Raw genomic sequence first — 15,634 nt, 5'->3', positions numbered from 1 at the left:
AGTCCATACTGCATATTTTGTAAATGGTTTTATCTCTATTGTGTGTTTTCTATGAAGTAATAAAGAATGTATTTATACTTTATGTGTGGTTTTACATTTTTGGCACGTCATGCTCCCTGAGATGTAGCACAGTTTCACTGCCTTGCAACCACCTGCACAATTCTACTGTCTCATAAACTACTGGTCTAGTGACCAGTGGCCTCTGAGGGTAAATGGCAGGGCAGTGCCCCATTGGCTCCTGTTCCCCACTGCAATATTTAACTGTATTGGATTTTTGAGGATGTTGAATTCAGAAGGGCACATGTTGACAGTAAGTATAATAGATAATACATAAGTACCTGATGCTCCCACTGTCTGCAGCCTGAAACACCTGCATCCCAATGCAGATGGTCTCAATCAGGGCATGATTTACCATTAGGCATCACTAGGTACGTGCCAAGGGTGCCAGGAAGTTGGGGTGTGTCTTCTTACTGAATTCAACTGTATTACTGACCTCAGCATTTTTAATACTGGGACACTATAGGGGGCATCACTAGAGGCACTAGGGACATTTCAATACTGGAGCACTATAGGGGGCATTACGAGGGGCATTTCTTAATAAGGAAGGCACTATAGGACGCATTACTGGAGGCACTGGGGGGGGGGGGCATTTTAATGCTGGGGCACTATAGGGGAATTTTTTGTACTGGGACATTAGGGTACATTATTAATACAGGGGTCACTATATGGGCATTTTTACTGTGGCACAATGGGAGTTATTGCTGGAGGCACTGTAGTGGCATTTATAATACATGGGGCATTTTAGGGGACATTATTACTAGGGGCACTATACGGGTATTATTAATGAGAGCACACTATTATTATTATTACTGGGGGTATTCGATTACTGGGGGGCATTATTATTGGTGGAGGCAATTTAGTAGCATTATTACTACTGGGGCGTAATTTTTCAACAGAATAGTATTTGGGGCCCTTTGGGGAGCACAGCACGCACAGTTTCTGGGGTAGCAGCAGGATGATACTGTTTTCAGATAGCATCTAAGGCCAGTCTACTCCTGAACCCAAGTAATCATGGAGCAGGAAGTAGAACGGGTCGTTTTATTATGTGTAGTGGCCAGATGTTAAGGCAGCCTGGGAGTAGGTGGGACATGCCATGTTTTTGTAAGTAGGCAGACTTATGCATCAGATACTATAATGTGAGAGAACATGTACATCAAAGGAGCTGATGCAGCAGCTGTCTGGTACATGTCTGGTACATCTGATGGTGTATCTGCAGACTTTTCCCCACCACCTGTGTCTCTTGCCTTTTCCCCAGCTATTTCCCTATCTTTACTAAGAGGAGAAATCCACAGGAGACACTGTTTATTGCAGCTTGTATTCTATACAATTTAGGTGATAAATGTTTGATCGCTGGAACCCCTGTATGGACCTCACATGAACATAGTGTAGCTCTCAGGGGTTTCTATAACATCACCTGTGGCACAATTGGCATTATTACTGTGAAAGGGGCACAATGGGCATTATTACTATGAAGGGGGCATAATGGGGATTATTACTATAAAGGGGGCACAATGGGGATTATTACTATGAAAGGGGCACAATCGGGATTATTACTATGAAGGGGGCACAATGGGGATTATTACTGTGAAGGGGGCACAAAGAGGGCATTGCAACTGTGAAAGGGGCACAGAGAGGGCATAACTACTGTGAGGGGGCACAATGTGGGCATAACTACTTTGAGAGGGCACAATGTGGGCATAACTACTGTGACGGCGCACACATCTGTACAAAACTACTGTGAAGGTTGTACAATGATGGCAATACTACTGTGAGGGGGTACAATTTTATTAAAGTATGGGGGGGTGCCACAAAAAAGACCCGCCCTGGGTGCCAAACATCCTGCATTTCCCGCTGTAAAATGCATGCTGTAAAAAAAGCCTATTGTTCGCAATGCAAAAAAGAATAGGACAGAATCTATAATTTGCAGCCAGACCACTGATGATATAATGCCAGTTATGACACCTAGCCTAAAACCATTATCACTGAAAGTGCCATAAAACATAACCTATATTTGATTAAAAAAAAATTTTTTTTGTACAGACACAATTAGGGGCCCCAGATAATTCAACCAAAAACATGTAATGTAAAGAATTAATAAAACAAACAATACCTTGGGTAGGGGTTAGTGTAGATGCTAGAGAAGTGAAAGCAATCATATTCCCCACTCCCCTGCCCGACATTGTTTGTTTTATTTATTTCCCAAATTTTATAAATATGGGAAAACACAAGCTGAGCTCGCTCTATACATTGGAGGTGCTCAATATAGAATTCAACAGGCACTTGCTGGCAGGGACTACTATTGGTGATTACACGAATCATGGTTATTTAACTCCTCAGCTGCTGCTGTCAATAGCGACTGTGTCATCTGTGGGGTTAGACAGAGAAAGGAGTTTCTTCACCCTTCTAATTGGAGCCCCTGCAGAGAAAACACAGGGCTTCGATTGGTTGCCATGCTAGTTGCCTCAAGAGCTATGCCCAAGGCACAGCTTTTCACGAGCCTCTCAGAATCCCATGGACTCTAATAGTATTCTATTGCAGAATATGGAACAAGTGATCAGAAGACTGCATGTTCAAGTCCTCTATGAGTATTAAAAATGACAGTAAAAAAATGAATAAAAAAAAAAAAAAGTAAAAACATAAGAAATTTAAATCATCCCCCTTTCCCAAGTTTACATATAAAAATAAACAATAAAAAAATTAAACATAACAGGTACTATCGTGTCTGAAAACGTCTGAACTATTAAAATATCAAAATATTTTTCCTAGGTGGTGAAGGCCACAACAATTTTTTTTTTATAAAAGTCCACGATTGTCTCCTCCATAAAATAAAAAAGTTATCTAAAATTGTACATTTCCTAAAATGATATCAATAAAAAGGACAGTTTACCCTGCAAAAAAAACAAGCCTTCATGAAGCTTTGTATATGGAAATATAAAAAAGTTCTGGCTGTCAGAAAATGTTGTTACAAAATATATTTTTTTCAAAGGTATTTAATTAAAATAAGTTAAATATATTAAATGAATATAGATATTGAATATTAAAAACTATAAAAATCTGGTGTCTCTGTATTCTCACTGACCTGAAAAATAAGGATATCATGTCATTTTTAGCACACAATGAATGCTGTAATATCAAAACCCCCAAAAACTTTTTGTAATTGTGTTGTTTCTTTTTTTACATTCACCCCACAAAGAATTTTCTCCCACTTTCCATTAGATATGGTAAATTAAATTATGTCATAAAAAATACACCTTGCCTCACAAAAAATAAGCCCTCAAATGTAAACAAAAAATGTAAAAAAAAACAATTTTTTAGGATTTGAGGGGCCTATGTACTGTATTTTTTCAGACTATAAGACACACTTTCCCCCCTAAAAGCGAGGGAAAAAGTACTGCACAGTACTCACCCCTCCCTTGTCTTCTTCTGAGCCCCACTCTGCACGTCATACAGCGTCAGGCGTGCACTATGTTTAGTCACACATAAGGTATAGCACAAAACGCAAGTCACTTTGCAGTCTTGATAAGTTCATAAAGCAAGAAAGTCACCTTATCTCCTGGGTGTTAGTTCACACCCTGCTGTCAGTTCTGCCTCGCCAAGTCCATAAGTAGGCTTTAGGAGGCCTGTTTTCTCTACACCTGGGTCTCAGTCCTCCAACTTGGCACAAGCCTCAGATCCCAACACAGAGATCCCCTCTGCTGATCCCAGCTGTCTTTTAAGGGCAGCTAGGTGTTGCCAAAACCCTGGACCGGCACCTGAAATCTAGTCCGGTGTTTTGACCCCACCTGGTGACGAATCAGTCCAGCAGCACACACTGGGAGGAAAATACCTGTTTTCCCAGACAATACCCTTCACTGTGTCAGTGTATTTTCATGACCCCGACACACCATGGTAGTATGCAGTGGAGATGGAGGCAGGGAGACAATCCGAGTCCCTTGCAAAAAATGGCCAGATTCATGCTAAGTTGCTTGCGTATTGACAGCCGTATTATCACCATTTGGCAGAGGGATGACTACTGAATCTCCACCATGTTAGACCCTCGCTACCGGTCCAAAATAGGGGCCTTTTTTCCACCTGCTGAGAGGGAGGAAAAACTGAACTACTATTGAGACATCCTATGTAGTCAGTTGGCTGCTGCGTATGTGCGCTATTGCCCATCTTCACAAATGTCTGACTGGGGGGAGGGGTCCTCTGCACTCACGCTCCACTGCCAGGACTGCTGGAGTGGGGAGGGGGGCAGGAGCAGCAGCAGCTCCATTAGCAGCAACTTAAGTCTGGAGTCTCTAACTAGCACTTTTCTTCACCTGCCTACTGAAGAAACCACCCAGCAGCAGCAGGACATGGAGCAGAACCTGAAACAGCATGTGGTAGCATACCTGGGCTGCCAGATCCCCTGGACTAATGGCAGCTAAACTTGATTTGTGGCCGCAACTGGACGAGTTTGTCCTGGACAAGCTTTCCTGCCTGGCCAGTAGTGTGGCATCAGAGCGGGTGTTTAGTGCAGCGGGGGCCATAGTTACCCCAAAGAGAACTCGCCTTTCAACACAAAATGTTAAGAGACTGACCTTTGTAAAGATAAATCAGATATGGATCAGCCAGGATTTCCATAAGCCAGTGTAGTGATGCATCAGACTAGATTATTCTGGGTTCCACAGCAAAACATTGTGAAAAATGAACTGTTACTTCTGTCCACGTGCTTCAGCCACTATTCTAATGCCGCGACCCACCTGATGCCACACACCTGCTCCTCTGCTGCCATCTTCTCCTACTGCCACTATCTTGTTCTGTTACTGCCACAGCAGTTTCCCCCCGCCTCCCCAGTCTGTGGCTGGGCCACTATGTTGACTTCTCTTGCTGTTGCCACCCTCCCCACTATGTGAAAGGACCACTATGTTGGCTTTTCATGTTGTTGCCATCCTCCCCACTCTGTGACTGAGGCCATTATGTTGACTCCTCATGCAGTTGCCAGGCTCCCCATTCTGTAATGGGGGCACTATGTTGACTCCTCTCACTGTTTCCACCCTCACCACTCTGTGACGGGGCCACTAGTGTCCCTGTTTGGTCACAAGTAGCCAGAAAGGGGCCAACCAACAAAATATGGCTACTTTTTTTTTTAAAGACAAGTGCCACACTTGTCCATAGGCTGCAGTTTAACTCCATTGAAGTAAATGTGGCTGACCTGCCACCAGACGCAACCTGTGGACAAGTGTAGACCTATTTTGGGAAAACAGCAGCCATGTTTTACTTGGACAACCATTTTGAATAAAAATGCATTGCCCTTTAAACAAAATACTGACATTGCATTGACAGGATATATTTAGTATTTCTAGGGTATTCCAAGACAATTCAGGTTTTAGCCCCAGTGAACAATGTATTTTTTTTAGGCCACATACACCTGCTACATACTGCAAATAGATGTTTTGTGCAAATTGTCAGTGCAGATTTTTACCCTTTGCAATCCACCAAAAAATCTGCATGTAACACGTGGATTTTGGTGTGGATTTGGTGCGGAAAATCAGCGTAAACTACACCACCATGTGCATATAGTAGATTTTCCTTTTAATGAACCCTGCTGGGAAAAATGTTTTGGGAACGGCATAAAAGAGGCACGTTTCGTGGTACTGCTAAGTGTCAGTTCCTCCCTATTATTTATGGAGCTTTTGTTTTTAACGAGTCAGCTCTGAAACTGTATAAATACATCATATCCTTCCTGAATGAGAACTTTGTGAGCACAGAAAGGAAAGACAAATCTCAGTTTTTATCGTGTTCTGCTAAATTACAAGTTTTGTTACATGCTATCAGAACAAGCATTACAATCAAAGCCAAAAGATATAGTCCACAGTACATTAAATCTGATGATACACTAGTGGCATCTACAAAGCATAAGTCATACTCTGCATTATACTTCTACATTGCATACAGTACAGACCAAAAGTTTGGACACACCTTCTCATTCAAAGAGTATTCTTTATTTTCATGACTATGAAAATTGTAGATTCACACTGAAGGCATCAAAACTATGAATTAACACATGTGGAATTATATACATAACAAAAAAGTGTGAAACAACTGAAAATATGTCATATTCTAGGTTCTTCAAAGTAGCCACCTTTTGCTTTGATTACTGCTTTGCACACTCTTGGCATTCTCTTGATGAGCTTCAAGAGGTAGTCACCTGAAATGGTTTTCACTTCACAGGTGTGCCCTGTCAGGTTTAATTAGTGGGATTTCTTGCCTTATAAATGGGGTTGGGACCATCAGTTGCGTTGTGGAGAAGTCAGGTGGACACACAGCTGATAGTCCTACTGAATAGACTGTTAGAATTTGTATTATGGCAAGAAAAAAGCAGCTAAGTAAAGAAAAACGAGTGGCCATCATTACTTTAATAAATGAAGGTCAGTCAGTCCGAAAAATTGGGCAAACTTTGAAAGTGTCCCCAAGTGCAGTCACAAAAACCATCAAGCGCTACAAAGAAACTGGCTCACATGCGGACCGCCCCAGGAAAGGAAGGCCAAGAGTCACCTCTGATGCGGAGGATAAGTTCATCCGAGTCACCAGCCTCGGAAATTGCAGGTTAACAGCAGCTCAGATTAGAGACCAGGTCAATGCCACACAGAGTTCTAGCAGCAGACACATCTATAGAACAACTGTTAAGAGGAGACTGTGTAAATCAGGCCTTCATGGTAGAATATCTGCTAGGAAACCACTGCTAAGGACAGGCAACAAGCAGAAGAGACTTGTTTGGGCTAAAGAACACAAGGAATGGAGATTAGACCAGTGGAAATCTGTGCTTTGGTCTGATGAGTCCAAATTTGAGATCTTTGGTTCCAACCACCGTGTCTTTGTGCGACGCAGAAAAGGTGAATGGATGGACTCTACATGCCTGGTTCCCACCGTGAAGCATGGAGGAGGTGTGATGGTGTGGGGGTGCTTTGCTTGTGACACTGTTGGGGATTTATTCAAAATTGAAGGCATACTGAACCAGCATGGCTACCACAGCATCTTGCAGCGGCATGCCATTCCATCCGGTTTGCGTTTAGTTGTACCATCATTTATTTTTCAATAGGACAATGACCCCAAACACACCTGCAGGCTGTGTAAGGGCTACTTGACCATGAAGGAGAGTGATGGGGTGCTGTGCCAGACTACCTGGCCTCCACAGTCACCGGACCTGAACCCAATCAAGATGGTTTGGGGTGAGCTGGACCGCAGAGTGAAGGCAAAAGGGCCAACAAGTGCTAAGCATCTCTGGGAACTCCTTCAAGACTGTTGGAAGACCATTTCAGGTGACTACCTCTTGAAGCTCATCAAGAGAATGCCAAGAGTGTGCAAAGCAGTAATCAAAGCAAAAGGTGGCTACTTTGAAGAACCTAGAATATGACATATTTTCAGTTGTTTCACACTTTTTTGTTATGTATATAATTCCACATGTGTTAATTCATAGTTTTGATGCCTTCAGTGTGAATCTACAATTTTCATAGTCATGAAAATAAAGAAAACTCTTTGAATGAGAAGGTGTGTCCAAACTTTTGGTCTGTACTGTACATGCAGCATACATTATGCGAGAAAAAATATGTACTGGCAGAAAATAGGGATAGTTCTTTGCAATGTCAGGTTTTTGAGCCAGTAAAAGGCAGTATACACAGTCAAAACATCCTGGTCATGTTCGGTCTGGGAAATGCGCCATCAGCCGGACCAAGCACGCTCATGTGAAACTGGTCTAAGCCACAACGGGTTGAATTACATTTACTTGATTGAAATGTGGTTTAGCTCATTAAATAAGGGTAGTGTAGGTAGGTAGGTAGTGTTTAAAATGTGTGGGGTACATCCACAAATCCCATAAAATGTAGCTCAGATACGAGGTGACCGGGATAGGAGCTACTGCTTGTGTGCCTATGTGCACTCCCACAGTCCTGACCACCAGTGAGGCTGGAACTTTTTCCTATAATGTGCACGCACGGCCACCACTGCTGGATTAGAGGGTGGTCGTAACTAGAGATGAGCGAATTTATGAAAAGCTCGATTCGGCTGATTTGCCGAATTTTACTAAACAATTCGCTTTGTGACGAATTACTTTGTCATAAAGCGCATTTTTTTTGTAAGTAGTGGGTGCAATGACTGTGAGCTGCCATAGCGCAGCCCCCCGTCATTGTACCCCTCAGATGCCATGTTCATACATGATCGCGGTATCTGAGTGTAAAAACTGTGTGAAATTAACATAAACAAATTAATAAATCAATAAATCGACGGGCCGACTACCGCCATCTTGTTTGAAGATCTGGAGTGAAATCTGGAGGAGGCAAGTATGAATTTTTTTGTTTTTTACACTATTTCAGGTTAAATCGATTCGCTAACACGAAGCACAAGGAAATTCTGCTTAGAGGCGAATTGAATTTATCTGGAAATTCAGATAGAATTCCACTAAGTGGGATTCGATTCGCTCATCTCTAGTCGCAACCCCTGTATACAAGCAGTGTATAATGTGATGGAAACATTTATCACAGTGGCATATCCACAGTGTTTATGCTGTGTGTAAATGTATCTTGAAGAGATTTTTTTAGGATGAAATTATGCCTGTCCTAAGGATATTAATTTCAGATTGGTGGGGTTCCAAACCTTGGCACCCCCATGACCAGCTGTTTTACGGAGTTAAAGTGCTTGAGTGAGCGCTGCAAATTCCTCATTGTGTGCATTGCTCCATACACCTTCATGCGGAACATTTAGTAGTGGCTGCTGGGTATTGCATCTTTGACCCCTTCAATTTAATGAGACAAAACTGCAGTACAAGGTGATGTCAAAAGAAGGGCTTTAGGAGCAATGTCAACAATGAAGAGGCTACAGCACTAGCATGAGTGCCGCAGCACCTTTAAACAGCTGATAGGCTTTTACTTTTAACTTATGAATGTGCACTGAACAAAAATATAAACGCAACACTTTCGGTTTGCATGAGCTGAACTCAAAGATCTGAAACATTTTCTACATACAGTCAGGTACAGACACAATTCTAACATTTTTGGCTTTATATACAACCACAATGAATTTGAAATAAAACAAAAAAGATGCACTTTAACTGAAGACTGTCAGTTTTAATTTGAGGGTATTTACATCCAAATCAGGTGAACGGTGTAGGAATTACAACAGTTTGCATATGTGCCTCCCACTTGTTAAGGGACCAAAAATAATGGAACAATTGGCTTCTCAGCTGTTCCATGGCTGGCCAGGTGTGTGTTATTCCCTTATTATCCCGAATACATTGAGCAGATAAAAGGTCCAGAGTACATTTCAAGTGTGCTATTTGCATTTGGAATCTGTTGCTGTCAACTCTCAGGATGAGATCCAAAGCGCTGTCACTATCAGTGAAGCAAGCCATCATTAGGCTGAAAAAACAAAAAACAAACCCATCAGAGAGATAGCAAAAACATTAGGCATGGCCAAAACAACTGTTTGGAACATTCCTAAAAAGAAGGAACGCACCGGTGAGCTTAGCAACACCAAAAGATCCAGAAGTCCATGGAAAACAACTGTGGTAGATGACCGAAGAATTCTTTACCTGGTGAAGAAAACACCCTTCACAACAGTTGGCCAGATCAGGAACACTCTCCAGGAGGTAGCTGTATGTGTGTCAAAGTCAACAATCAAGAGAAGACTTCACCAGAGTGAATACAGAGGGTTTACCACAAGATGTAAACCATTGGTGAGCCTAAAAAACCAGAAGGCCAGTTTTGCGTTTACCAAACGACATCTTAAAAGCCTTCACAGTTCTGGAACAACATCCTATGGACAGATGAGACCAAGATCAACTTGTACCAGAGTGATGGGAAGAGAAGAATATGGAGAAGGAAAGGAACTGCTCGTGATCCTAAGCATACCACCTCATCAGTGAAGCATAGTGGTGGTAGTGTCATGGCGTGGGCATGTATGGCTGCCAATCGAACTGGTTCTCTTGTATTTCTTGATGATGTGACTGCTGACAAAAGCAGCAGGATGAATTCTGAAGTGTTTCGGGCAATATTATCTGCTCATATTCAGCCAAATGCTTCAGAACTCATTGGATGGCGCTTCACAGTGCAGATGGACTCGGACCCAAAGCATACTGCAAAAGCAACCAAAGAGTTTTTTAAGGGAAAGAAGTGGAATGTTATGCAATGGCCAAGTCAATCACCTGACCTGAATCCGATTGATCATGCATTTCACTTGCTGAAGATAAAGCTGAAGGGAAAATGCCCCAAGAACAAGCAGGAACTGAAGACAGTTGCAGTAGAGGCCTGGCAGATCATCACCAGGGATGAAACCCAGCGTCTGGTGATGTCTATGGGTTCCAGACTTCAGGCTGTAATTGACTGCAAAGGATTTGCAACCAAGTATTAAAAAGTGAACATTTTACTTTATGATTATTATTCTGTCCCATTACTTTTGGTCCCTTAACAAGTGGGAGGCACATATGCAAACTGTTGTAATTCCTACACCGTTCACCTGATTTAGATGTAAATACCCTCAAATTAAAGCTGACAGTCTGCAATTAAAGCACATCTTGTTCGTTTCATTTCAAATCCATTGTGGTGGTGTATAGAACCAAAAAATGCTAGAATTGTGTCGATGTCCTACTATTTATGGACCTGACAGTACAGTTTCTACATACACAAAAGACCCATTACCCACTACCCAAGACCCATCTATGTTTCTCTGACCTTAACATGTATAGCTTGGAAGAAAGACGAGACAGAGGGGATATGATAGAAACTTTTAAATACATAAAGGGAATCAAGGTAAAAGAGGAGAGAATATTTAAAAGAAGAAAAACTGCTACAAGAGGACATAGTTCTAAATCAGAGGGGAAAAGGTTTAAAAGTAATATCAGGAAGTATTACTTTACTGAGAGAGTAGTGGATGCATGGAATAGCCTTCCTGCAGATGTGGTAGCTGCAAATACAGTGAAGGAGTTTAAGCATGCATGGGATAGGCATAAGGCCATCCTTTATATAAGATAGGGCCAAGGGCTATTCATAGTAATCAGTATATTGGGCAGACTAGATGGGCCAAATGGTTCTTATCTGCCGACACATTCTATGTTTCTATGTATTACTCTCAAATATTGTTCACAAATCTGTCTAAATCTGTGTTAGTGAGCACTTCTTCTTTGCCGAGATAATCCATCCCAGCTCGCAGGTGTGTCATATCAAGGTGCTGATTAGACAGCTTGAATATTGCACAGGTGTGCCTTAGACTGCCCACAATAAAAGTCCACTCTGAAATGTGCACAGTTTTGCCTTACTGGGTGGGGGTCAGAAAACCAGTCAGTATCTGGTGTGGCCACCATTTGCCTCATGCAATGCAATACATCTCCGTCGCATAGAGATAATCAGGTTGTTGATTGTGGCCCGTGGAATGTTAGTCCACTCCTCTTTAATAGCTGTGCGAAGTTGCAGAATATTGGCAGGAACTGGAACACGCTTTCGTATATGCCGATCCAGAGCATCCCAAACATGCTCAATGGGTGACGTCCGTTGAGTATGCTAGCCATACAAGAACTGGGATGTTTTCAGCTGCCAGGAATTGTATACAGATCCTTGCAATATGGAGCCGTGCATTATCATGCTGCAACATGAGGTGATGGTTGTGGATGAATGGCACAACAATTATCTCGTCACGGTATCTCTGTGCATTCAAAATGCCATCAATAAAATGCACCTGTGTTCGTTGTCCATAACATACGCCTGCCCATACCATAACCACACCGCCACCATGGGCCACTCGATCCACAACGTTGACGTCAGCAAACCGCTCACCCGCTCGATGCCACACATGCTGTCTGCCATCTGCCCTTAACAGTGAAAACTGGGACTCATCCGTGAACAGAACGCCTCTCCAAAATGTCAGACGCCATCGAATGTGAGCATTTGCCCACTCAAGACGGTTACGACGACGAACTGCAGTCAGGTCCAGACCCCGATGAGGATGACGAGCATGCAGATGAGCTTTCCTGAGACGATTTCTGACAGTTTGTGCAGAAATTCTTTGGTTGTGAAAACTGATTGCTGCTGCAGCTGTCCGGGTGGCTGGTCTCAGACGATCATGGAGGTGAACATGCTGGGTCCTGGGCTGGTGTGGTTACACGTGGTCTGCGGTTGTGAGGCCGGTTGGATGTACTGCCAAATTCTCTGAAATGCCTTTAGAGACGGCTTATGGTAGAGAAATGAACAGTCATTGCACGGGCAACAGCTCTAGTAGACATTCCTGCAGTCAGAAACGTTGCGACATCTGTGACATTGTGCTGTGTGATCAAACTGCACATTTCAGAGTGTCCTATTATTGTGGGCAGTCTAAGGCACACCTGTGCAATATTCATGCTGTCTAATCAGCACCTTGATATGACACACCTGTGAGGTGGGATGGATTATCTTGGCAAAGGAGAAGTGCTCACTAACAGATTTAGACACATTTGGGAACAATATTTGAGAGTAATGGGTCTTTTGTGTATGTAGAAAATGTTTCAGATCTTTGAGTTCAGCTCATGCAAAATGGGAGCGAAACCAAAAGTGTTGTGTTTATATTTTTGTTCAGTGTACATTCAAAAGGAAAAAGTAAAAACTTTTGTTCAGTGGATATTTTCACATGTGTTTTCATATATGTGTTCACATCTGCGTTTGGGGTCTTTGTCCTGCATTCCCTCATATTTTACAAGAGGAATAGCACTGCATGCATCACTTTTTTCCTGTCAAAAGTGCTGATAGACATGATAGACTCTAAGTCACTTGGGGTAGTTGGGCATCGGTGATGGAGCTAGTACTTAACTGTGGTTTTATAACTGAAAGCACAACATCAATGTCCAATTGTCAGGAGACAGAATGCTGTGATTGCCTCTGATGACTAGAAGAGTGGTCATAGACACTTGTCCGCTGGGCTTTAAAGGCCACATGGATTTTGATTAACTACGAAAACAATATCTGTCTTAAGAAAGCTCCTTTAAAGGGCATGTCCTACCGAAGACCCATTTTTGTGATCGTGGGAGGTCCTAGCAGTCAGACCTACACTGATCAGATACTTATAGTAACATAGTACATGGTGGGACAAATTGAGGTTATGGCCTATCCTCAGGAAAGGTCATCAATATCTGATTTGTGGGACTGTACCCCCACCTATCAGTTGTTCAAAGAGGCCACTGTGCCATCTTCCTAGCCCAATGATGTCATGTCCGTTGATCACATGGCCCAGGAGCAGCTTAGTTCCATTAAAGTGAATGCTGCCATACCAAACACAGCCACTATACAATGTACGGTGCTGTGCTTTGTAAGCTTGTCAGAAAACCACAACACTCACAGGAGCGCCATGGCCTCTTTAAACAGCGGACCGGCAGGTGTGTCAGGTGTCAGACCTCACCGATCAGATAATGATCTGGAAGATAGGACATCAATAGGAAGATCTTGAACAAGTCAAATGTCTAACCTTTCCTACACTTGTTAATCATTCTAACAATGTAGTACATGATTGTTAGCTCAGTGGAGGTCTATACTAGCAGACATACTGTGGCTCAATCCATATGGAGTGGACACTATGGCTGGCATTGTATGGGGCATCATGTTGTGGCTTGAAATTGGGGAGGCACAACAAGACCACTGTATGGTGGGAAAACTGAGCAGACAATGTATTAAGGGGCAATCACTGTGTGGAGGTGCACACTAGCAGTATGGCAGGAATACTTTGACTGGCACTTTTTGGGGAAATACACTAGATAACACTGTAATATGGAACACAACTGCTGCAGACCTTTACTTTGAAGAAGACTGACAGTGTTTGAAATGAATCCCTCTTCAAAGTATTAACTTTTGCTTTTCTAGTCATATATTGTCAAGGATTCCCAGTCAGTGAGTGACATTACCATTTAAAGAGCTTTTCAAACTGTTATGTGCTTGTACAGGGATACAATCGGCATCTTGGTAGACTTAGAGCATTTCCAAAGAACAATGCTTTTTTACGGCAAGATGCCATATTGATATAAGTGTATGGGAGACGGGAAGTGACAGACCCTTTGCTTATTTTATTTTTATAGCCTCAAGGGGTTTCCAATTGTTCACTCTTCAAACCCTCTCTATAATTATATTTCATATATATCTAACCGAGAACATAGTTCTTATCTACAAAACAAAGGAAGAAATATAATTTTCTCAAATTTATCAATGTAATTACTTTATTTTTGGGGCATATTAAAAATATGGTGTAAGCACCAAGCATGTGAAGCCCCTTTGCCAATTTTTTGACACATACAAATCCATTTATCTCATTAAAGATTCCGTTGTACATTATGGATTGTTATTATATAAAAACCATCATTTCACTTTTGGTGCACTGAACTTTCCCTCTTACCATGAGTATAGAAAGCTGGTGGCTAGTTGTCCGACATGTCTATATCAGGCTGTGTGTTTGTCAGTAGTCTTGCTGCCTTAACGGAGAAGACATTATCCAGAGATGCCCTGAAACAATGCAAGGAGACAGCCAAGACTTCAAGCAGCTTAACCTCACATTAACTGAACAAATCTGGTTGCTCAAAAATGTTCTTATTTACCAAATATTTGATGATGTATATTGACTTATAATATATAGATAAAATATTACTTAACTTTTTATGCATTTGTTCAAGGTATAGGCAAAAAGTATAGAAATTGATTCAATTAATATGGAAATTGTTTACTAGGCAAATTATTAATATCTTGTCCAATTAAATACAAGCTAAAGTCCATCACTTCATTTTTTCTTAGTTTCCGATTTCAGGATTACATTTCTGATTATATTCTCTGTACTGAATACAGTCGTATGTATATAACATAAGGATAAATAAAGGATAAATATTGACTATCGATAAGTCTCAAGGTTTTTGTTTTTACCTATACTTACATCAATTTTAAGGTTAAAACTCATAAATCAGTTCATAAACCATAAAGGTATACCATTTTCTAGTTCTATATCTACTTTGGATGTGTCATAGACAACTACGTTAAAAAAGTGCAGACTTCCTGGATTAGTATTACGTACTCTAAAAATGCTCCTCAGTAGGCAGAGCTATAAAACTATCAGCACGTGTAGTTAGCAGGTAGTAAGAAGGACTTACCTGAAGTAAGGTGGCGAACAGCATTGAAGAAAGACAGGTAGGTAACTGAAGGATTCTAATTTAGATAGTTCCGAGTGGTACATAGATTCAGTGATGGGATGGCAGAAGATTTTTGTGTGCAGGATGCTGAGAGGAGGAGCAGGCAGAAAAGGGCAGGACATGATTTAACTCATTGTCTGTAAGCTCTGTACAATCTAATATCAGTTATTCTGATTGAAATTGTATAAAACATACAAAAAATATATAAAAACAAAATAGAACGTTATACTGCTATCTAAAATATTCATCTACATACAGTTGCAAGAAAAAGTATGTGAACCCTTTGGAATGATATGGATTTCTGCACAAATTGGTCATAAAATGTGATCTGATCTTCATCTAAGTCACAACAATAGACAATCACAGTCTGCTTAAACTAATAACACACAAAGAATTAAATGTTACCATGTTTTTATTGACCACACCATGTAAACA

The 15,634-nt window shown here is 41.5% G+C and overlaps 1 protein-coding gene across 3 annotated transcripts in view; it reads right to left on the bottom strand.

Moving 5' to 3' along the window:
• The window catches only part of LOC122931256 (gap junction alpha-4 protein-like), a 28,036-nt gene extending 12,761 nt beyond the window's left edge, over positions 1-15,275 (bottom strand). Inside the window, exons 1-2 of one of the 3 annotated variants that reach the window (XM_044285308.1) lie at positions 15,161-15,275; positions 14,419-14,525 (exon numbers count right to left, since the gene is read on the bottom strand). The gene's annotated coding sequence lies outside the window, so the exon portion shown is untranslated. The remainder of the gene's footprint in view (positions 1-14,418; positions 14,526-15,160) is intronic. The other 2 variants (XM_044285309.1, XM_044285310.1) reach the window with 2 other exon arrangements.
• Positions 15,276-15,634: the final 359 nt, after the last annotated feature.

This window comes from Bufo gargarizans, chromosome 3 (genome assembly GCF_014858855.1).
Source record: "Bufo gargarizans isolate SCDJY-AF-19 chromosome 3, ASM1485885v1, whole genome shotgun sequence".
NCBI lineage: Eukaryota > Metazoa > Chordata > Amphibia > Anura > Bufonidae > Bufo > Bufo gargarizans.
The sequence above is the reverse complement of the archived record's forward strand: the minus strand, read 5'-3'. Positions and strand labels throughout refer to the sequence as shown.